At 38.7% G+C, this 20497-nt stretch overlaps 1 protein-coding gene across 1 annotated transcript in view; it reads right to left on the bottom strand.

Annotated features, from left to right (window-relative positions):
• Window positions 1-211: 211 nt before the first annotated feature.
• Window positions 212-20497, bottom strand: part of MAPK1 (mitogen-activated protein kinase 1) — a 116551-nt gene continuing 96265 nt past the window's right edge. Inside the window, exon 9 of the mRNA XM_033956876.1 lies at window positions 212-2279. The gene's annotated coding sequence lies outside the window, so the exon portion shown is untranslated. The remainder of the gene's footprint in view (window positions 2280-20497) is intronic.

Raw genomic sequence — 20497 nt, 5'->3', positions numbered from 1 at the left:
GATCCTCACAGGAGATGCGCCCACTAGTTCGGGCGGGAAGGCGCTCGCGCATGCGCGATGCAGCACTCGGAAGCTCTTATAAAGATCTTCAAGCAAGTCTGCTTTCGAGGCTGTCCGCTACGGGGCTCCGTCGGTGATGTCACCCATGTGTGAGAATATGCTGCCTGCTTGTTCTGGGATAAAGTCTTTATACCAGTCAGTATCATTGCTGACCAAGGAAGGAAAAAAAGACACAGAAGTTAAAATGAACTATTTTTTCTAAGCTAGTTACTTGTTGGGCTGCATTTCAGTGGAACACAAAAACTCAGAGGTAACCAAAGATTTTTTTTTTTTTTTTTAAATCAAACATAAGCATGTGGCACTTAGACAATTATCTTTGCACAGAAAGCTTTAACAGTCATGCAAGAGCACAGTAATTATTTAAACAAGGCAAATTCTTCACCACAGAGCAGTGGGGAAAGAGGAGGCACAGCACTGGAATACACATGCCTAATAAATTCCATAGTATACAACTTGAGAAACAAATACCGGTACTCAAAATTAAAAGAAATTCATGCACTCATCAAAAACATGATTTAGTGCTAGCTCTGCATGGTTGTCTTAAGAGATAACGACCATATTGCCTAGCTAGATGGGTGTGCTGCCCAGCTGCACAAGAAATTCCTGACAAAAGCCAGTCTCCAAACCTTCCATCTTTAGTACTGTATTTCTCTCCAACAGCTGCTGGGATAGCAGCTGTAGACTGGCCAATGTCCTAAACTTGTCCTCTGCTTCCCATTAGAAGTTAAGAGAAGTTCACATCACTAGAGCAGGTGCTGCAGATAAGAGGTGCCTCACATTCAGAAGGGATACTGTGTGTTCAGTCAGGCAGGCACTTCATCAGTCTAGACAATAAACCAGAATAACTGCTCTTCCAAAAGTGATTGATAGTACTGGACAGAAGAAAGCTTCAGGTGACAAGGTCAGAGAAGTGTTGCTGACATTCTACAAGAGCCAAAAGATGCAGTTTGTTCCTCTTTGCAGCCTCTCCCATCAACAATTAACTCAGGAACTTAAATCTGTTTTATTGCCCATCCTCCCTAGCAATTTGTAAGTCTTTTTAAGGACAAAATACATGTGAAAATCTATCTTTTATCCTGACAGGTTATAAAGCATTTAAGAATCAATGGATTGTGCCACTGCCCGGTATGGCATGTGACAATGATTACATACTTTCTGATCAAGTGCTACATCAACCAGTGTTTCCACTGAAAGCAGTCATCACCTTACTGGCAATACTGGACTTTGAGAAAATCTCCCTCCCCAAAATCCATTCATAGAATTCTCTCAAATTCATGGTTATAAAATTAATACCGAGTTTAATTATCTTCAGTTACCCTTAGTTGGATCCTTTCATAGATACAGCAGTTAACACCTCAGTTTTTCATTTGTCCACTTGCTAACTCAGATGGTTGTCTTTTACAGAAGAAAACAAGCCCAGTTCTATAACCACCTTCCACTTGTAATGGTCCACCCATAAATAAATGAACGCACAAGGTATCAAACACTTCTAAACACAATGAACTTTGAGTGTACAGATATTAGGGATGATGCTTGGTACCTGGCATGCACACCCTTCTGGAGACATTTTCTAAAAAAATTGAGTGAGATATCAATTTGTGTTGTCTACACTTGGTTCAGATTTACAATTCCTCAGTTTCAGATATCTACTAGAAGAAATGGAGAATGTAAAACTGCTGGCATTCTGTCACCAGCAAGTGCCTGAGCTAGATTTGGCGAAGTGGCACTAACTGCTCACTGCAGCTAAAGAACCTGAATTTACAAGGCTACTGTTGAGAACATGATGTGCAATAAATATGGCAGATAAACTGCCTTAAAGTGCCCTGAATAGTAATTTTCCCAAGCAAAGTCAATGCTGCCAGCTACCATGGCACAGTGTGGCTCGCTATGTAAACTTTTCATTTTTGCACAATTAAGAACACAAAGGAAAGGAACCACTGCATCTTTCAAATAAAAAAGCAGGCTGTTAACAAAATGAAAAATAATAATAAAGATTGGCAGTAGGCACACTTGCAGTACTACCCTGCAGAAGATGAGCAATGAAAAGCTTTACAAAGAAGTGTCAATGGCAGCTCTTCAGGTTAAATACATTAAAAGCCACAACTAGCAGAAACTTCCCTCCTAAATGGCTCAGAGGAGGTAAGGTGAGCAAATCGAGAAAGATCACAAGGAGACCAGCACCAATGGCATGTATGGACCCAGTTCTCAGCATCCTTGCCCTACAGAGAAAGAGAGGAAAAAAAGGTATATCAGCAGGTTAGCTGGAAGTGTGCGGGTCGACAAAAAAAAAAAAAAAAAAAAGAAGAAACATTAGTAACATCCATTCAAGAAAGGTAAATCTGATCTCTCACTCAGGGGCAGATGCACAAAGTCTACGACACCATGGTAAAAAATACTGTAGTGGGAGCGATTTGTTTCTACTGGATGATGCATAGCCACCATAGAATCACCTTAAAAATAACGCTGCTCATCTTTAAAACTTTAGCTTCAGAGGAACCCCAATTCATATCTAGACTCTTAATACCTCACAACGCTCATTTCGTTCTACTGGTCAGAACCTTCTTTCAGTCCCTTCCCTAAAAATCATTGGTACGAGAAGGGCTGACATATTCTCTGTGACGGGTCCCCTATAGTGGAACGCCCTTCCACAATATATTCGTAATGAAAAAGATGTTTTAACATTCAAAAAACTTTTAAAATCTTATTTATTTAGAGATGCTTTCAATATTTAAAAGCAGAGTATGTTTTGCTAAAAATGCTGTGGTTTACCACCTTTTTCCTTTTGTTCTTTCCCTTTTTCTACCCTAATTGAAAATTGTAACTTTCATCCATTCCTTCCCAATTTCTTGTATGTTTAAGTCATAAGATTGTTAAATGTGAACTTCTTTTATTTTTGATTTGTACATCGCTTAGTGATTCTAATAGGCGATTTATCAAATTTTGCTAATAAACTTGAAACTTGAAAATAGTATACAAATTATATGCATGCTATTTGTGTGGAGCAAACCTGGTAAAAGGGTGAGGAACTGTGCCTGCCACTTGCTCAGAAGAGCAATTGTTAGCACAGCTCATCTCTCCCCATCCCTCCTGTAAGGCAAACCCCTCTCCCCCCACAAACAAACCAATTTGCCTGCTGCTTCTCCCTGCAGGTTCAGCTGATCACAGCTTTGGGGAGCCCTGCCAGCTCAGCTGATTGGGGATTCCCTTGCCATGATCAATTGAACTGGCAGGAGAGCAGGATGGGTACAGCTGTTGTGCATGTGTTAATACTTGCACAACAGCTGTGCCCATTTTTTTTTAAAAAGATCCCCGATCATTCCCTCCCATCGATCCCCATCCCGCCAAATAGTCTAATGGGCTGTGACCAGTGGCATACCTAGTACATAGGTTCTGCAGTTTCTTTTTGGTTTTCTGGCAGCTCAATACTCACTGCAGACTTATTGGATCTCTTTTTCTTTTGTTGTACCTAATATATTTGATACCTGGGGCAGATCATTTTTTAACACCCCTTCCACTATATAAAAAAATGATTTTTAGTAATAATCCATGAATCACACAACAAGGGCACCTAGGAAAAGGCTAGTGCTCACTAGCAGAGTTTAAGAATATAACTGTAAAACTAAACAAGCCAGATTAATACAGATTGATCATGCACAGTCAATGTTAACACAAAACCATGTCTTTTTCATACACATAATACAGTTACTCCCTCGCCCAGTATGGAACAAGTAATCACAAACTAAAAATAGAAATATGTAGATAGAAGTTAAACTGAACCGCCAAGAAGCCAGACTCTGCATGCAATGCAACACTACAAAAACAGAAACAATGATATGTTTCCTAATACTGTGCAAAATATAAAGATAATAGATGTAAATGTGAAAAAACTGAAAAATACCACCACTTTACAAATTAACAAATACTGTAGAAAGAAAACAGAAAATAACATTTTATTGGACTAATCTATTTTTCAATTAGCTTACAGAGATCAAAACCTCCTTCTTCAGGTCAGTACAGTATATTGCTGTTAAGGAATCCTGTTCTAAGAGGGTTTTGGTCTCTGAAAGTTAGTAAAAAATGTACTACAATTAGTCAAATTAAAAAATTACCTTATTTCCATTTTCTATTTATAAATGATTATCAATACAGCTACAACACTATTTTATTCTAAAGCAACAACAACAACAAAAAAATTTTTTCTACCTTTTGTCATCTCTGGTTTCTGCTTCCCTCACCTTCTCTTCACTCTCCTTTCCATCCAGCTTCTGTTCTTTTTCTCTGCCCTTCCATCGACTATCTGCCCTCTATCCCTTCTGATAGTATCTTCCCTCTTTCTATGATAGAGGTCTATAAAATACTGAGTGAATTGGAAAAGGTAGATGTGAATCACTTGTTTACTCTTTCCTGGACGCCCCATAGAAGGGGCATCTGGAGAGGGGCCTGAGGCTCTGATTGGCCCAGATTAAGGCCCCTCTCATGGGTCCAGATTAAGACCCCTCCCATGGGAAAGAAAATCCTTTCCAATCTTTCAGTTGTTTATGGACAAAGATATTTGTTTCTAAATTCTCACAAGTATGCAAGGGTGTGAAAATGCATATGTAAAATTCTTTCTAGTTCTTTGACAATGGCATAATTCTAAACCTTTCCAGAAAGTACTCTGTGCATTCTTTGGTGTCTTGGGTAAAACAAAAACAGTTTCATTTTATTTGCATTTTTTTCCTTTCAGAAACACAAATTATTCAATAAATTGATTAGAAAAGCATACATTACAACATCAAAAGAATTAAGACAAATATAAATGTTTCTACTTATAGTTTGTCTCTAAATTTCCGCTATTTCACAATAGTTACAGAATACTTTATAAGAACATTCAAAAAATGTTTTTATACATTTCTTCGTAAACTTCACCATTCATTACATTAGTGTTGCCCATGGGAGGGGCCTTAAACAACTTGGGTCGATCAGAGCCTTAGGCCCCTCCCTGATGCATCCCAAGATGCACCAAGGGAGGGGAAGGCCCATTTTCAACAATGCAGAACTTCTGGGAGGAGGGAGTCCATGTCCCTCCATGCATCAATTTGGAGATGAGGAGGGGGCATCAGAGGCGTGAGGGGAGGTGTTCTATGGCGGGGGAGAGTGGGCATCTCTCTCACTGCCGGGGGGAGGGTGCACGGCCAGGATTTCGTGGCAGCGGGAGAGCGTTGGCATCTCTCCTGCTCTTGGGGGGGGGGTGGCACGTGGCTGCGATTTCAGGGCAGTGGGAGAGTGTGGGCATCTCTCCCTCTGTGGGGGAGTGGTTATATGGCACATAGTTGAGATTTCAGGGCAGCGGGAGAGTGTGGGGTTCTCTCCCATTGCAGGGATGGATGTTGCCGCCGTTCTGGAAAGGGTGTTGTGATGCAGCGTGAGAGAATGAGCATCTATCCCGCTGCATCACAACATAGGCTTTCTAGCAGTCTCTAACAGTGACCGGCATCCCTGGACCAGTCGCTTATTTTTGTCACCAAAAGCAGATGCCACTTTTCGAAAATGGCTCGGCATTTTTAAAGAATTCATCAGAGGGCTCATTTCAATGTTGAAGAGTCCATTTGCATGTCATTGTCAGAGACTGTTAGCAAGCTCGCTATTGAAAGAGATAATCCGCCACTAAAATGCGTGCAGTCTAAACCAGTGGTTCCCAAACCTGTCCTGGAGGACCCCCAGGCCAGTCGGGTTTTCAGGATAGTCCTAATGAATATGCATGAGAGAGATATGCATATAATGGAGGTGCCAGGCATGCAAATCTGCTCCATGCATATTCATTAGGGCTAACCTGAAAACCCGACCGGCCTGGGGGTCCTCCAGGACAGGTTTGGGAACCACTGGTCTAAACCATCAGTATACAGTTTAGCGATGGCGTTAAAGTTTTGAGAATCTGGCCCTGTGTGTTTAACAATCATCGCAAAACCAGTTTTAATCAGTTTAGCGATAAAGTTGTTTTGGATTGGTTTTCTAAATTTCTTCTGTACCGTTCCTATTCAATAAATATTTAAGGCAATATCTCCAATTCCTAGCAAGCCTCCCTATGGGGCTCTTCAAGGTTCCCCACTCTCTCCAATTTTATTCAATCTCCATATGACCACACTGAACACCTTTAAGCTGTCAGCTTGGGAAACGTTATTCACTTATGTGGATGATATCTTTATAATGATTGAGATTGATCCGGATATTACCATTCTAGCTTCCAAAGTAAATCTTTGCATTTCCAAACTTCAAGCCTGGGCTTTATCTGTCTGGATGAAGCTTAATACAACTAAAACTAAGCTTTTGTGGTTAGATCCAAGATTGGACTGTCTTCCTCCTGCTGTAGCTCTGGTATCTGAGTCCTCCTTACCAATTGAGTTCTCTGCTAAGATATTGGGAGTCCTTTTTGATTCCTCTCTTTCCTTTAAGGCCTAAATAAATTCCTTGGTCAAGAAATGCTTCTTTAGTTTGCGAATGCTGAGGAAGGTTAGACATCTTTTTCATCACCGTCATTTTTCTATCTTAGTTCAATCAATTATATTATCTCATCTTGATTACTGTAACGCTATCTACCTCGGCATTACAAAAATTTGTCTTTATAGATTACAATTAATTCAGAATACTGCTGCGAAGCTGATCGTTGGAAAACGTAAACTTGACCATGTGACCCCTTTGCTTCAGAGTCTTCATTGGCTCCCGGTTTATTTTAGAATTCAATTTAAATGCGCTTGTATTTCTTTTAAAATTCTACATGGTATCTTTAATCCTCTTATTCCTTTATTTTAGAATGTTTACCAATTCTCCTTTGCAAGAGGTATCCAACAATTTAAACTCTCCCTTCCTTCTAAAAAAGGGATTAAAGGAGTCAAGATCTTCAGCCAATCTTTGGTTTTTAAATTCTCTCAACTCTGGAATGATTTCCCCCCCTTTTTTTTTAAAAGGAGTTCCAGTGCATTTCAATTTTTCCGTAAATCTTTAAAAACTACTCTATTTGCCAAACATTTTGAAAATTAATTATTTTGAAATTTTGCTATTATCTTCTATTTATCATTTGTAAATCGTTCCCTGTTTATTTAATTGCTGTAAACCGAGTCGAGCCTTCTCAGAATGATGACTCGGTATACAAAGTTAAGCTTTGGTTTAGTTTAAAGAATTACATCTATCAATGCCCAATACTGCAAATTGTGGTCTCTTCAATGGTTTGTAGCAGCATCTGATAATCATATGCAAATACATTACAAGCAGCTCATCAATATTAAAAGGAGCACTCCGATCGATGCCCACATGATGCACAAAACGAAGAACTGGTTTTTAATGCTCTGAAATATCCGAAAGGTCTGTAGGTGCCAATAGCTTTAAAAAAAAGTGCTGAACAGCAGCAGCTTTTTTTATGGGCATAGATGATGTGCATGCGTCCCCATTAAAAAAAAGTCATGCCTGCAAACCTTCCCCGATGAGAGCCCACGAACAAGAACCCCCCCCCAAAAAAAATAAAAAATCAGCAGGCCACCCGGGACCCCCCCCCTGTGAATATCAGCCACCCATAACCCCCAAAAGTCCTCCCAACCCTCATACCTTATTCAGGAGATTGACAAGAGGGATGCCCACTCCCCTCCTGCCACCAGACCTGTCTCTTCAAAATAACACTCCAAAGAAAGATCAGACTTGTCCATGCACTCATTTTCTCTGTGGTCAATTATGGATGTGAAAGCTGGATATTACAGAAAAAAGATAAAAAGAAGACTGACTCTTTTTAACTTTGGTGCTAGAGAAGGATTTTGTGTGTGCCATGGACCTCCAGAAAAACTAACTGGTAATGTCACTTAGAAAATTCTTTTGAAAAATTCAAATCCAAACTTAAGACTTTTCTTTTTAAGGATGCTTACAACCTCCGATCCACTTCCTTTCAAACAGAATCCACATAGCTCTTTGATGAATTTCACCAAAACACTTCTTTTGAAGTGAGCCCTATCATTATGTATCTTCCTCCCCTCCACTTTTCACCCTATATTTTTTTTACTTTCGAATTTCAATGTATTTATTAACTTACCCTACCCATCCTCCCATTTTGTTTCCAATATGTCAGTCTGTCTTGCTCCCTCCTTTATTTTGCCATTAATACTATTTTAATTTTATGATTTGTCATATTTTTAATTTTAAACTTTTTAGATTGATTCTATTGTAAACCATTTAGGTACCAGTTTGATAAATGGTATTTCAAAGAATAAAGAAATTTGGAAACTTATGTCACTCAAAGACCAAATGATGGTCACACCGTTAGAAGAGAGAGGTCACTAGAGAAGGACATCATGTTTGGTGAGATCGAAGGAACCAGGTGAAGAGGGTGACCTGCAATCAGATGGCTGGACACACTGAAAACAATCATGAGAATGATGCTGGAGGACATTACTGGAGTAGCACAAAACCGATTTCTTTTTATATCTGAAATTCATCAAGACACTAGGACTCAAGACACGAGTTGATGACACCTAGCAACAACAGAGGCTTTTAATTTCAAATCCGGAAATCCAAGATAGCCGCCACCTTGTATCATCGATTTAATTGTTGAGAGTTCTGCTTTCATGTGTTGATGCCATTTTCAGTGGGGTAGGAGCGTCCTGTTTCAGTCTTTTTCCCCGAGTTTCCCCAATGCGCTGGGGAAGCCATTACTGTATTATTTGTTGGTAGCCATTCTTAGGTTTTAGCGAAGTGAATATAAGCGCTGATTTCAGTGATGAGCTGGTTGAAAATTTGAAAGTATTAGTCAGGAGGAGAGGAGAAGTGAGGTCGATTTATGCTGCCATCTCTCAGTGATCCAAGCTCTGCACCCTCCGCTTGGCTACACTTTTGTGTAAGGCTACTGTATGTACACCTGCAGGCAGTTTAGCTTGGATCAGAAACATTTGTGGAGCAGCTGGCAACCTTAATATGAGCACCTTTAATTCTTGCTTTTTTCCCCCCATAGGAGTGGGATAGTGTGTTCTTGCATATTCAAGAAAAGGCTACTGTATGTCACAGAGGGATTTAAGGCATCAAAAATGATGGCAACAGATGGGTTAGGTGATCTGAGGAAGTACAAGGGAGAAGAGAATCAGCTGCAACACACCGAGTGTCCACAAATAAATACTGGAAAAAAAAAAAAAATTGGATTTCTTTATTTATGCATGCCAAGAACTGTGCTACACACACTGTGAACAGCAGATGATAAAGCTATGTGACAAATGTTTTACTCTGGGTTTCAAATCAGCCAAAAGAAGAAATTTATATTTATAAAAAAAAATTGCTTGTCATACTGACTAGAGAATAATTTCCGCGTCCTGTCATCGTGAGCTTTGTCTCTGTCTCTGCTCCGTTCTTGTAAGCTCTGCCTTAACCGTCCAAGCCTCGAACACTTATGATTTTAAAGTGTTTGAGGTTTGGGCAGATGAAGACAGAGCTGCAGGAATGGGGCAGGGATAGGAAAAGAACTCGTGGGGGACAGGGAAAAATTTGTCCCCGTGTCACTGTCTAGTACTTACACAATAGGTAAGAGGGGATATGGTGTTTGAGAAGAACTTTCTAAACTCTGGTCCTTGCAGTTTATAAATACTAAACATGTCCTGTTTAAATGAATTCAAATGCCAAAACATTTTGCTGTTTAATAGTAAATTATTTAGTTGTTCACCTGTGACATTCTCAGAGGACAGGAGCATTAGTCCTTACAGGTTTGCAGTCCTGTCATGTGAGGCTCCCCTTCATTTGAAAATACAGCCAACAACTTAGATGTGGCATTTGAGTCCTGGACTCCTGGAACTTTTTGGGGAGACAAGAGTGTTTCATGAGAACTGATATCCTGCTGTCCTTGGGAGAGCAGAAACATTGGTATTGGTTGATTATTTTAAGTCTCTGCTATTGCATCTTCCTCCACATCTAATTTGTGCTATTCAACTTCAGCTGTGCTATCCAGCTTCAGTAATGACAGGGTCTAAGAACAGAGATCATATTTACTTCAGCACTAATTAAACTTCATTTTATTACCTGAGGAATAAAATGTAAGATTTTTTACCTTGATGTACTGGGTACTGAAATGCAAAACTTCAAGCTATTTTATAGCTGGGTGTCATTAGTCATACAATTTGGAAGCCCTGAAGGAAGCAGCTCCATTCACTTCCTGACAGCAATTAGTGAAACAGGGTATTGTTTGATAGTGTATTACACTGTTGCAGTTGAAGAATTGCTTGAAGGTAAGTGCTGCCTTAATTTTGTTATTACAAGTATTTTCTTAAATAAAACAGAGTGAGGGTTATAGATTGTGACTTGAAAATAAGGCCCAGATGCACTAAAGTCACAGAGCGTCTAATGATCATTGCTAAACTGGTTGAACCAGTTTAGCATTGACGTTATTTAACCAACCAATTTACTCAACGGCTCACCGTGTGCTTCTCCATGCATTCCTTGCAGGCTCCGACTCTACAATTCTGGAGGCTGCACCTTCAAAAAGATATAAAAAGGATGGAGTCGGTCCTAAGGAAGGCTACTAAAATGGTATGTGGTCTTCGTGCTAAGGCGTATAGGGACAGACTTAAAGATCACAATCTATATACTTTGGAGGAAAGGTGGGAGAGGGGAGATATGATAGAGATGTTTAAAATACCTACATCATGTAAATGCACATGAGTCAAGTCTCTTTAATTTGAAAGGAAACTCTGCAATGAGAGGGCATAGGATGAAGTTAAGAGGTGATAGGCGGGCTATTTGGCCTTTATCTGTAATCATGCCTCTATGTTACTATGCAAATGACCTCATTAGTATTAAAATGAGGTCATTAATATTAAAACCAGTCCACCAAACAATGCCCTAACATCGCTTTGCTATGCAAAAACAGAAATTAGTTTAAAAGACCCCCCCAAAAACTGACAGGTTTGCCATATTGCTGCCCCAAAAAAAGAGAGAGGCAAGAGGGATGCCCATTCCTCCTGCCTCAGAAACTGGGCTGGGGGACCTAAGGCCCTGATTGGTTCAGATGCTTAAGGCCCCTCCCAGGGGGCATCTGAGCTAATCATGGCCTTAGGCCTCCTGGGATACCTAAGGCCCCTCCCCTGGGCAAGGCCTTAGGCATTTGAGCCTTATCAGGGCCATAGGCCCCTCCTGTTGCATCCCAGGATGTACCAGGAAGGGGAAGGCCCACCATTTTGGAAAGGTAGGCCTGCCAGATAGGAGGGACTGGGTATCCCTCCAGCTGTCGTCTTATTATAAGGTAAGGGGGCAGAGCGGGAGGGGAACCAGAGGTGCAGGGTGGCCAAGGCAGGAGGGGGGGAGGGATGGATGAGGGGGGGGTCCTGGCATGGGGTGCATAGGTGTAGGTCCTCCTGGCATTGGTGGGGGTCAGGGCACTGGGCATCAGTTTAGCAGGGGGCCACCTGGCAGCTGGAGGGAGTGAGCATCCCTCTTGCTGCTCTTTAATTTAAAGGTAGAGGGGTCCAGGTTGGCTGAGACAGGATGGAGTGATCTTCCCGCCTGACAATATATATAAATTTTTTTTTTTAATTCAGGGCAATCCTTGGGAGGTGCCATTGTCAGGAGGGCAACAAAGGGCAGGCTCAACTTTTTTTAAAAAATGGGGACAGGTATTGTGTATAACACATGAACATCTGTGCCGTTAAAAAATAAATAAATTAAAAAAAAAAAAATCTTCCTGCCCTGAACAGCTGAGTGGCAGGAGGCTGCTTCAGGGCTTTTCCCTGCTGCTCAGCTGTTCAGGGCTTCCCCTGCCAGCTCTGTATATGTGTGAGAGTGGGATTACGGCAAACCTCCGCAAAACTCATTTGCATGCAAACTTGTTGGAACATCGATAACCATTTTAAAGGTTTTAGTGTATCCAGGCCTAACTCTTGTTTATATATTAATATTTTTTCACTGTAGTGATTTTGATTTGCATTTTTTTGAAGATTAAGGGCTCCTTTTACGAAGCTGCATTAGCAGTTTTAGCGCACGCAGCTTTTTAACACGTGCTAAACCCGCACTACACAGCTAGAACTAACGCCGCTCAATGCTGGCATTAGCGTTTAGCGCACGCTATTATGAGCGTTAAACCGCTAACGCGGCTTCGTAAAAGGAGTCCTAAATTATCAAAGTGGAGATTTTTTCCTGACCAGATGATTGAGAGTCTGTTTTGAAGAACAGTGCTCCGTTTTGACTGAGGTCTATTTCTCTACTTTTTTGGGTATTTTTTGGTGATGATTTATTGTGATTTGAGGGGTAGCCTAAAGGTTAGTGCAATGGCCTGAGAACTAGAAAAACTGGGTTCACTCCCCCCTGCAGCTCCTTGTGACTCAGAAGTCACTTAACCCTCCACTGCCCCAGGTACAATTTAAGTACCTGTATATAATATATAAAACCACTTTTTAAAAAAATTTATTTATAATATTTCAAACAATGTTATACAAAGTAAAGGTCATGGTACAAAAAAGGACAAAAATAACTTTTGATACTTCATAACCTCCATATTTTTGAAAGTCCATCTAGCCCACATTGAGAGAAAGTGTGTTAACTTTTAAAAGTAAACTCCAGGAAAAGGAAAAAATTGGGAATAAATCCCCAATATCAATAGGCACTAATAATAAATCTATGAACTTAAGTCAAAAACTGAACGAAGGAAATAGTATTACATTATTTCTCATTTGCATGAAGAAATGCTTCAAGTTGTGTTGGCTCCACAAATACATAATCCTTATTCTGTAAATGAAGCAGACATTTACATGGATACTTTAGAAAGAACGTGGCCCCCAGACTCACAACTCTAGGTTTCATGACCAAAAAGGCCTTTCTCCTCAATTGTGTCGGCTGGGCCACATCTGGAAAAATCATAATCCTATCACCACAAAATTTAGCTTCCTTATTTTTATAATAAAGCTTCAAAATTAGTATTTTGTCTGATTTATTCATACAGGAGACCAGAAGGGTGGACCTCTCTTGAGAATCTTCCATGAAATCTGAGATTAAAATCAGTTGTAACAAGTTGGTCCACACCTTCTTCTTCAGTTATTTTTTTTCCCGAGGTATGTAGTAGAAATTAGAAAATATGATTGTGTCCGCATTAGCTAATTTTAATATTTCCTTGAGATACTTCAGAATAAGTATCTCTGGTGATATCAAGTGTGTAATTGGAAAGTTAATCAGACACAGATTCCTAGACCTAACCACATTTTCTATCATCTCTAATTTTAAATAGATATTATGAGAGTCTTTAATTGATGATGATGAAAAGGAATGTAGGTTCAAGATCTGCTTCTCTACTACTACTCTTTCAAAAAATGGAAACACATGAAAACAACCGAAGCATGGAAAAAACATAAAGATGATCAGAAGAAATGTCACAAGGCGGTGAGGGATGCCAAAAAGGACTATGAGGAAAAAATAGCGCAAGAGGCCAAAAACTTCAAACCCTTCTTTAGATACGTGAAAGGGAAAAAACCCATAAAAGAGGCGGTGGGACCCCTGGACGACCAGGGAAGAAAAGGGTACATCAAGGAAGATAAACAAATTGCAGACAAACTAAATTCCTTCTTTGCGTCCGTCTTTACGGAGGAGGATACCGCAAAAATACTAGAAGCAGTGAAAGTGTTTAGTGGAGTAATAGAAGACAGCCTCACCACAGTTGAAGTGGAGTTGGACCAGATATACTACCAGATCGACAAACTTAAAAGTGACAAATCCCCTGGACCGGATGGAATACACCCGAGAGTTTTAAAGGAATTGAAGGCTGAAATCGGAGAGCTATTGCAAAAACTTGCCAATCTGACAATCAGAACTGGACAGATACCAGATGACTGGAAGATAGCGAACGTCACGCCAATTTTCAAAAAAGGATCGAGAGGGGAACCAGGCAACTACAGACCTGTGAGCCTTATGTCTGTCCCTGGAAAGATGGTTGAAGCACTGATCAAGGATAGCATAGTCCGGCACCTAGATACACACGACTTGCTGAAACCCAATCAACATGGGTTCAGGAAAGGGAAATCATGTTTAACGAATTTACTTCAATTTTTTGAGACCATGAACAAGCAAATTGATAGTGGAATGCCGGTGGACATAATATATTTGGACTTCCAGAAAGCATTCGACAAAGTTCCACATGAAAGACTTCTCAGGAAACTATAAAGCCATGGAATAGAGGGAGATATACAAAGGTGGATAGGCAAATGGCTGGAAAACAGAAAGCAGAGAGTGGGCATAAATGGGAAGTTCTCAGACTGGGAGAAAGAGACTAGTGGTGTGCCCCAGGGCTCGGTACTTGGGCCGATCCTATTTAATATTTATATCAATGACCTGGAAGACGGAATATCCAGTGAGATCATTAAGTTTGTAGACGACACAAAGCTATGCCGGGCAATCAGATCGCTGGAGGATAGCGAGGAACTCCAGAGCGACTTGTATCAGTTAGAGAAATGGGCAGAGCAATGGCAGATGAAGTTCAACGTGGAGAAATGCAAAGTAATGCATTTAGGTAGTAAGAATAAGGAACACGAGTATAGAATGTCAGGCACAACTCTGGGTAAGAGCGAACAAGAAAAGGACCTGGGTGTACTGATAGATAGGACCCTGAAGCCATCGGCACAATGTACGGCAGCGGCAAAGAAAGCAAACAGAATGTTAGGCATGATAAAGAAAGGAATCACGAGTAGATCGAAGAAAGTCATAATGCCGCTTTATAGAGCAATGGTCAGACCACACTTGGAATACTGTGTCCAACATTGGTCTCCCAACCTAAAGAAGGATATAAAACTGCTGGAGAGGGTGCAGAGACGAGCAATGAAGCTAATAAGAGGTATGGAGAACTTGGAATATGAGGAACGACTCAAGAAACTGGGACTGTTCTCCCTTGAGAAGAGGAGGCTGCGAGGGGACATGATCGAGACGTTCAAAATGCTGAAAGGCATCGATAAAACAGCAGGAAAATAAATTATTTACATTGTCCAACCCGACACGGACAAGAGGACATGGTTTGAAGCTAAGGGGGGACAAGTCCAGGACAAATGTCAGGAAGTTCTGTTTCACGCAGCGAGTGGTAGACACCTGGAATGCTCTCCCAAAGGAGGTTATTAAAGAATCCACTGTGCTAGGATTCAAAGGCAAATTAGATGCACATCTCCTTACAAGAGGCATAGAGGGATATGGGTGACTAAAACTACATCAGGTGTATACCTGACTGGGCCTCCGCGTGTGCAGATCGCCAGACTCGATGGACCATGGGTCTGATCCGGAGATGGCAGTTCTTATGTTCTTATGTATCATTCTCTGATCCAGTGTTTTAATGTTGGAGTCAACATTTACCAGCTTATCAACCACTTCCTCAGAAAATGTTTAAACCTGATTGGTTAGTTTTTAACATATTCTCCATCCGCAAATTTAACATTCATATATCCTTCAAAGTAACTTCCTGTGGTACTTCCTGCTGATTTTCAACTAAACCTGGAGCATTTATCAACTGTGGCATTTTCGAATACGAAATAACCAGGTCAGGTTGAGAAGCAGAGACTTCCAAAGAAGTCTCTCTAGGACCGACTTCTGATCCTGAACCACTAGGTTTTTCTGGAAGGCCATCACAGGAGCAGACTGCTAGGCACGATGATCACCTCTGAACCTCACTGCATTGCACAGCACAGCGTCTGATTTCACAGTTTTTCTTATTGATTTTAATGCATTTAAAGTTATTTTATATTTAGTTTCAGGTAAATTTTATTGTTTTATTTATGCTATTATTGTTTGTTCCAGTTGCTTCCTGAAGGCTTCTCTGCCGCCGCATAGCGGCGGCACGTTCAAGACTCCGCCCCCTATCTTGCCGTTGCTTCCTGAAGGCTTCTCTGCCGCCGCACAGCGGCAGCACGTTCAAGACTCCGCCCCCCTATCTTGCCGGTACATGTTTTATAAATTGGAGCACTTTGCGGCGCACGCCGCAAAGGCGCGCGCCTGCTCCTTAATGCGCTCCTTTGTGCGCTACTATTGTGCGCTTTAAAAATTTCTACCATAATAATACTAAAGGTAAAAAAATTTTTATTCAATAGTCAATTTCAGCACTCATTTTATACATTATATGTAATTTATTTACTTCTACCATTTGTTATAAACAATTGTCTAATTTCCTGTTCACAAGAATCTACTAAGACTCTTATGACATCACATACTAATCACTCAATGGATAACTGCTCTTTTACTTATCAAGACCATTCATCTGCTTCCATTCCGGTAATTTGGGGACATAGGCCAGCAAAATTAAAAAACAAATTAAATATTACTCGCTACCCTGAACGTCAAGAAATTCCTTTATCCTCTCAACAAATACCTTCAATTACATTAAATCCATCTTCTTTAGACTTGAAAACCGATCAACTTAAAATAGGTTTAATTAATATACGTTCCATCAAATCAAAATATCATATCTTAAAAGATCTCATTATACAATATTCCTTTGATGTCTTATGTCTAATTGAAACGTGGCTTTCAGAAGGTGAGGAAGCATATCTTAATTATGCATGTCCTCCTGGTTTTTCATTTATATTTAATCATCGTTGTAATAAAAAAGGCGGAGGTTTAGCAACTATATATCATGACTCCCTTTCAATAACTAAAATTGATTTTTCTACAAACACACATATTGAATACCTACAATTTTCTATTCAAACAAAGCCAAAAACTGATATTCTTTTATTATATGTACCGCCCCCAATTAATATTGATATTCTTAATCACCTACAATCTCTTCTCTTTGACTTTGGTACCTCGACTCTAAACCCATTAATTTTGGGAGATTTTAACATCCATTTTGATGATCTTAATAACAATTATAATAAAACCATACTTTCTCAAATTAATAATTTGGACTTACATCTTCTAATGACAGAACCAACTCATCAAGCTGGTCATATATTGGATATGGTAATAGTTCCTATTTCCATGACTTCAAATTACATTATAAATTCATTACATCCAGTTCCATGGTCTGACCATTTCTTAATTTCGATATTACTCTCCATTTCACACAGGAGGCTTCATTATGAACACCGGACACTTAATATTAGAGATCTCAGTAGTCTCACCACAGAATTAATTCGGTCATCATTTAAGCTTGATTATTCGGATACAAAAAATACTGACATTGAAATTTTATTAACACAATGGACCACATCTATAAATACATTACTAGATGAGCATGCTCCACTACAAACTAAAATAATCTCAGCAAAAAAAATTCAAAACCCTTGGTACACAGCAGATCTAGCACTTATGAAAAAACAACTTAGATCTATTGAACGTAAATGGAGAAAAAATAAAACACATGAAAATACTCAACTATTTAAAGAATACTCAAAATTATATAAATTAAAAATTAATCAAACAAAAGCAAAATTTTACTCAGGAAAAATATTAAAAGCTAAGAATCCATCAGCACTTTATGCATTAGTAAATTCATTAACAAATACAAAAATACAGCAAACACAAGCTCATAGTTCCTTACCAACAGCTCAAGACCTCTCAGATTATTTCACTGAAAAAATTAACATTAGAAAATCTTTAACAAAACAGCAGCCCAATATCGAGCATGATCATACTATTACAAATTTGCCATATTCAACATGTTCCCACTTCAACTTGCCCAGTCTTAACGAATTAGAATTGACATTAAAATCCATTAATATTAAGAGCTCAAGTGCAGATTCTAATCCTCCATTTATTCTAAAAAAATATTTTGAAATCTTCAGTCCTTTCGTCCTAAAATTAATAAATGAAAGTCTAATACAAAGTATTATGCCTAAATCTTGGAAATCTTCTGTTATTTGCCCTATCATTAAAGATCATAAGATTAGTTCAGAAAAAGCTTCAAATTATAGGCCAATAGCTAATCTCCCTTTTATGGCAAAACTGACGGAAAAGATTGTGTTCAACCAAATTTCAGAATTTATTGAAAAAATCAATGTTCTTCATCCAAATCAAACAGGATTTCGACAACATCATAGCACAGAACATTCATTAATAGGAATGACTTCTTCAATACATTATTTCTTGGATCACTACCAATCAGTTTTATTAATATCTATAGACCTTTCTGCTGCCTTTGACACCATAGACCATCATATTTTATTAGACAGACTGCAATCAATCGGCATTACTGATCAAGTATTATCATGGTTCAAATCTTATTTTACAGATCGTACATCCACAGTTGCATTTAATAATTTAAATTCTGAAAGCTCACTATCTTCCCATGGTATTCCTCAAGGATCTATTTTGTCTCCATTACTTTTCAATATTTTTCTTGCACCTTTGATGACAGTCTGTCAATCTATAGGATTTCATGTTTATGCATATGCAGATGATATTCAACTTTTGCATCCTTTAGATCCCAATAAAGCATCAGACATCATATTAATTAATAATAAACTTGAACAAATCCATCAATGGCTAGATATAAATAGGTTGGCCCTTAACATTGAAAAAACAAAAACATTACTTTTTCCATGGAAAGAAACTCCTAAAATTAGTGCACCCATTACTATAAAAAATATTCCTTTACAATTAGTTAACAGTATTAAAATCCTAGGAGTTATATTTGACAGCAAATTAACCTTTCATGAGCATATAGGCAGTATCGTCAAAGCATCATTCTATAGACTCCGTCAAATTCGTTCCCTGTCACAATATCTTTGTTCTAAATCATTAAACATTCTTACACATTCTTTAATAATTTCCAAAATCGATTATTGCAATGCCCTTTTTAAGGGAATTGCACAAAATGAAATAAGACGGTTACAAATAATACAAAATACTGCCATTAAACTAATAACAACAAAAAATAAATTTGATCACGTAACGCCACTTCTTAAGAACGCTCACTGGCTTCCAGTAACCCATAGAATAACATATAAAATATGTCTACTTACCTTTAAAGCAATGTTTTTTAAAACTCCTGCTTTTATTTATAAAACACTGATTCCCTATTCCACAAATAGAATATTGCGGTCCAACGAACAGCATTTTCTGACAATTCCATCTCTTAAAATTATAAATACTAGAAGACAATTTATCTTTTCTGTTACTGCTCCACAAATGTGGAACTCCTTGCCAATTTACCTAAGAAAAGAGCATGATATTGATAAATTCAAGATTAATTTAAAAACGTTCCTTTTTAAAGACGCTTTTGATTAATAACTTATAATCTGGAACTCAATAATTCAATAATTTAAAAAAAATAAAATAAAATAAAAAAATTCCTACCTTATGTTTTTCCCCAACCTTCTTTTTATTATATTTTGTAGTTCTTATCCCCTTTTCCCTTTACTCATGTTTTGTCAAATATGTATTTAGGTGTTTTTTGTTTTTTTTTTTTCTCTTTTAAATTAATTTTTAAGGTCATGTATAATTAATGTTTTAATTTCTATTTTTATATTGTAATATTAACTATTTCTATTTATATATATATGTATGTTCATCGCTTTGAAAAAAAGACAAAGCGATTAATCAAAAATTTTAATAAACTTGAAACAACTGGTCTGACCCAGCAGCAGCAATTCTTATGTTCTTATGAGAGATGGGGTCCTATCTGGAGAGCTCAATGAAGCTCCCGATGTGAATGCCACCTTACAAAGCTGCAAACCCTGTTGATCTAAATTAGTCAAATGGCGGTCCATAGGGCCAGATTGTACTGGAGTGGATATCCTAGTTTTCCCTTTTTATTTACCCATTATTTTAAAGAAATATTTACACAAAGAAAACTTATTTCCCTTGAAATATCTCCTCTAGCTCCTCTTGGCTCCAAATGAGTGTGCCCTAAAGGGCCGCACGTCACTGCGTCTGCTTTTCACTTGAAGAGTGAAGCCCCCAATTTCAGCTGGGTGGCTTCCAAAAATGCCTGATGTTCAAAACAGAACTTTAGCGTGAGCAGACAGAGGGGAGCTTTCAGGAAGCAGGTAATAAAGTTATATATAAAATCACTTTGATTATAATCACAGAAAGGTGATATATCAAGTCCTAACCCACTTTCCAGATTCCACATTGAATAATTGGCAAGCTTATTATAGGATTTTCTTGAGTTATATTCTGCCACTCTTGTTGAAGTCTTCATTATTATATACCATCTTGCTCCTTGTGTTCTTCTTGTTCCAATACTGAAGGGGTAATTATAAGCTATAGGATAAGGTGTTATAAACTTTTTCCCCATATAAAGCCTGCTTTATACAATGATAGGAGCTTAAAAAAAATTGGCATGACTACATATGTGCACCTACTTTTACCTAGTCTTTAAATAGGTATTCCCAGGGTAGGAGCTACAACATATAAGTATTTTAGAAAATACACTGGTGCATAGAGCACATGCACACATTTATATCTTTTTTGGAGCAGGTGTAAATATGCATCCCGTTGGCACTTGCATGCTATTGGACGGTATATAAAAAAAACC

This window comes from Geotrypetes seraphini, chromosome 8 (genome assembly GCF_902459505.1).
Source record: "Geotrypetes seraphini chromosome 8, aGeoSer1.1, whole genome shotgun sequence".
Classification (NCBI taxonomy): Eukaryota; Metazoa; Chordata; class Amphibia; order Gymnophiona; family Dermophiidae; genus Geotrypetes; species Geotrypetes seraphini.
This window is presented reverse-complemented; position numbering and strand designations above follow the sequence as displayed.